This window comes from Hydra vulgaris, chromosome 08, assembly GCF_038396675.1.
Source record: "Hydra vulgaris chromosome 08, alternate assembly HydraT2T_AEP".
Lineage (NCBI taxonomy): Eukaryota > Metazoa > Cnidaria > Hydrozoa > Anthoathecata > Hydridae > Hydra > Hydra vulgaris.
In genome coordinates this window covers 28,950,764-28,955,000 of record NC_088927.1, presented here as the reverse complement: position 1 = coordinate 28,955,000, position 4,237 = coordinate 28,950,764, and the positions used below count along the sequence as shown (strand labels likewise).

The following is a 4,237-nucleotide window of genomic DNA, read 5'->3' as shown; positions in this document are numbered from 1 at the left end:
AAAAAAAAAAATTCCGGTCTTGCATTTTAATTTTTACTTTTTGTCAACAAAATATCGAAAAAACTTTCGGACAACATCTAAGGGTTGTATATATATATATATAATTATATATATATATATTTATATATATATATATATATATATATATATATATATATATAGTGAGTGGCATAAATATAATGTTAGTTTATAAAAAAGAAAAAAGGTTTTTCAAAAAAGAAGTTTAAGATTTTATTTTTGAAAAAACTTTCACACATGCACAAACACATCTAGGAATAGATTCAACTAGTCGGATGCATAATTCTCTTGGAAATTTTTTCCAAAGCTTTTGTAACACCTGCTGTAATTCCGCAACACTGGCAATGCTCTCTTTGACCCTTGTCTATCCAAGCCCAAATGTTCTCGATGGGATTGAGATATCGAAAACGAGCTGGCCAAGGCATAACCGTAATGTTTTTCCAATCAAGCCACTCTTTAACCAAGATTGCAGTGTGAGCCACAGCGCCATCATGCTGAAAAATCCATTGTTGTTGTCTTCCTTGAAAAGCTCTGGCTGTTGGCAAAATTTTACTTTCAAGGATCTCTTTGTAGTTGTTCCAGTTAATTCTGCCTTTATAAATGTTGTTTGACCCTGTTCCTTTATGGGAGAAGCCTCCCCATATTCCAACTGATCCTCCACTGCCTTGCATCCTTGGTACACAAAAACACTCTTTGAACTTTTCACCAGCCAGCCTCTTGATGATTATTCTTGACTTGCAATTTATCACCTCAAAATTAGATTCGTTGCTAAAAATAATTTAACCTAGTCTTCTACAGACCATTGAATTCTTTTTCTACACCACACCTAAGACACGCAAAAGTGGTTCGTGAGCAGCGACATAGCAATCTAAGCCTTATTTATTTAGGCATCTTCCTATAGTCCATCTACTAACACTAACATTACCAGGCGTATTTTTGAACCCTTCAGCAAGTTTGCAGTAAGAAATTTTAGGGTCTTGTCTATTCTTTCGATAGAGATAACTTTGGTCTCTTGAAGTTAACTTTAAAGGCCTACCAAGCCTTGGTAAATCTTTGACATCAACGATATTATGTAGCTCATGGTTTTTCAACATTGTTTGTACACAATTAAGCGAAACATTGCACATTCAAGCTATTTATTGTTGGCTTTTTGTTTTATCTCTTAGCAGACCTTCAATTTGCCATCGTACCTTGTCTGAAACAGCTTTTCTGCCCATTTTTGTCTTTTTACTTTACCAAATAACTACTATAATTACAAATAACTAAAGATATAAAAATGATTATTTTATTTTTGCAAGAACGTTCATATAGTTGGAAAGAAATCAACCACCAAATTTTAGATTGCTCGGATACCATTTTGTTTAGATATTTAAACTTAAGTCGTTAAATTTTAGTTGACTCTATTTTTGCTACATTAGAAATACAGGTATGTACTAATTAAATTAATAATTACTCAAGACTGGTTAACTTAACGAGTTCCAATTATAAACTATTCAATAGAAAATCAATTAATTAAGAAATTTAATACACTTTTAATCGTATTAATTAGTTGGTTTCAAAGATAATTGTGAAAAAAGACAAAAATTTCACACAAAGAAGTGACTCTATATTTATGCAAGCCACTGTATATATATATAAATTCCTCAAACATAACCTATTCGTCACAGAATTCGTCTGCTTTTTAAAATCTTTTAAACTAAACCTTTTTTTTTTTGTAAATTCAAAACAATTGTTACTGATACATCAAAACTAGGAATACGAAACTTCTGTTTATATCCTTGGACATGTTTATTTGAGCAACCCTTTGTTCTTTGAACAAGCTTTTTTAATTGATCTGAAAAAGTTTTGTATTTGAACGAGGAACATTTATCTAAGTACTTAAAATTTAACTGTCTCATTTCCTATATGTATTAAAAAATGGATATAGTAAACTAGTTGATCCTAACCGTAAAGCTCACCCAATAACTGCACAAAACAAGTTAGTAACTAACAAGCAAAATCAATATATTTTTTCAACAAAATAAAAAATTATAAAATTAGAACTGCAACTGAAAGTACTAAAAAGTTTGAATAGATTTATGGCTAAATCATCCCCTTTAAACAACTGGCCCAGTGTGTACTAAAAAAAGTCTAAGTTCAGTGGCGTTCCAATTTTAAATATCTAATTAAGACCTTGGTTTTCTAGAAAATTTTTTTGGAATGTAACGACATATCTGGCACAATCCGCCAGATAAAGTATTGACTGTAATCTGAAACAATTTACAACATTTGGGCCATTTAACCTTAAGTTGATGACTCTTTGCACACCCCTAAGCATACTAAATGCAAGCCTAAAGGAAATTTTGTCACCATGTCAAAATTTAATTCTATTTAACACACCACTAAGTTGTTCAGAATGCTTTTGATGACAAAAATCTGAATCAGTGCATAAAATTGATGAAATATGTGGGAGCATTATCTTGCCACACCTCTCTCCTTTCTGAAAACAACGCTTACATCAATTATAACCATTGTGCCCCTAATACACTTAACAAATGCTCTAGCTGTTGCATCACATATGATAACAGCAATATTGATTTTGTAATCAATATTTTAACAGATAAAACCATCTTTTGTAAGAATTTTGATCTCTACCATAAAATTATGTAGATAATCAAAAAAGGAATTAGGTTTTTGGTCACCAATTTCTAAACAAATCTCTAAAAATCCAATTTGGGTGGCCCAAAAATGAAAGTCCAACAGCAACATTTATAAACTGCAAAAACTTTTTGCAAATTTTACTTAAAATTTTTCATATGTATGTTTAAATTTTATCACTATTTTAGATTTTCATTGAATAATTTCCTACATGCTTTTTTAATATAAATTATTTATGGAGTATATATCAATCAACTATAAAGCTGATTGAACTGACTTGATCAGCTTCAGCTTCAATTTGATGCTAATGAGTTTAAAGCTGAAGCTGAAATATAAGCTGCAACCCCTAACTTGCAGACAACATAGTTAATGTGATGTATAAACTTTATCATAATACATGTGTTTTTTATACTTGAAAACTTAATCTTTTATTTTATATTACATAATTTTTTTTAATACGTATTATTTTATAAATTTTAAAACATAGGAAAATATTGACTTTTGCCCAATATTCTTTAGAGAAAATCAATATTTTCTTACTCTAATCATGGTAATAAATGAAGGTAATATTTACTCCAATCATTATATTTGTCCCCAAAAGTTCAAGCAATTCTATCATACATAAGTCTCTCACTAATTCTAATAAATAAAAGTTATTACCATAACTATTATAATTAATTTTACTAACCTGTCATTACTTATATTAATCAAAAATAGATTCTGGTTGTTGAAGTCACTTTAACTCATATCAGTATGCAAATATTGTCAACAGTCAGTGTGCACCAATCAGAAATATTCTTAAACATGCTGCAAAATACAAGATATACATTAGATACATATCATATAAGACCTATTTTTGCTTCTTTAAAATGGAACTTAATATTTTTATCCCAAAAATTAAGTTATGGAAAAAAAAATGGCATTTAACTTAAATAAGCATATGGTCATGATTTATATTATAACTATTTTCTGTTTTTTAGTTATTGTAAATTATTTTAAAGCTATCAAGTTAAATTAAAGTTTTATAATTAAAGTTTGAATGCAAAAGTTCATATCGATACAAATTTTATCAGTATTGTAAACATAAGTTAAGTATTATAAATATTACCAAGTATAAGTATTGTAAGTATAAGTTATTATTATGTATATTATGATATTGTTGTTACTATAACAAGCGTACAATTTTAAATCAAAGTCAAAAAATATCAATAATTAAAAAATGCAGTTGCTGCATAACAATAAAGCCATTTTTTGCATTTATTTGTAAACACCTAATATTTATAACTGATGGTGGGTAAACCTAAGTTTACCCACTGATGTTAACTAAGTACTTAGTTAACATCAGTCATTTTGCTTGCATAAAATATAGAAAAATCGATGGAAAAGAGTGGATCTGTAAAAACGATTTAAAAGCTTTAAATTCTCTAAATATAACATATCCATCACAACACTAGCTTGTTTGCACTTTTTAAAGGTTTCTGACTTAACCAATATTTTGATTAACCTCAAAGCAGTTATTACCATCACTAGCAGAAACAAAACTATATATTTTGATCATTTTAAAAATGCAAACAGTGTCTCA

The 4,237-nt window shown here is 28.7% G+C and overlaps 1 long non-coding RNA gene across 1 annotated transcript in view; it reads right to left on the bottom strand.

Moving 5' to 3' along the window:
* Positions 1–3,486, bottom strand: part of LOC136084268 (uncharacterized) — a 14,929-nt gene extending 11,443 nt beyond the window's left edge. The window contains exon 1 of the long non-coding RNA XR_010640443.1: positions 3,344–3,486. This is a non-coding gene — a long non-coding RNA (uncharacterized LOC136084268). The remainder of the gene's footprint in view (positions 1–3,343) is intronic.
* Positions 3,487–4,237: the final 751 nt, after the last annotated feature.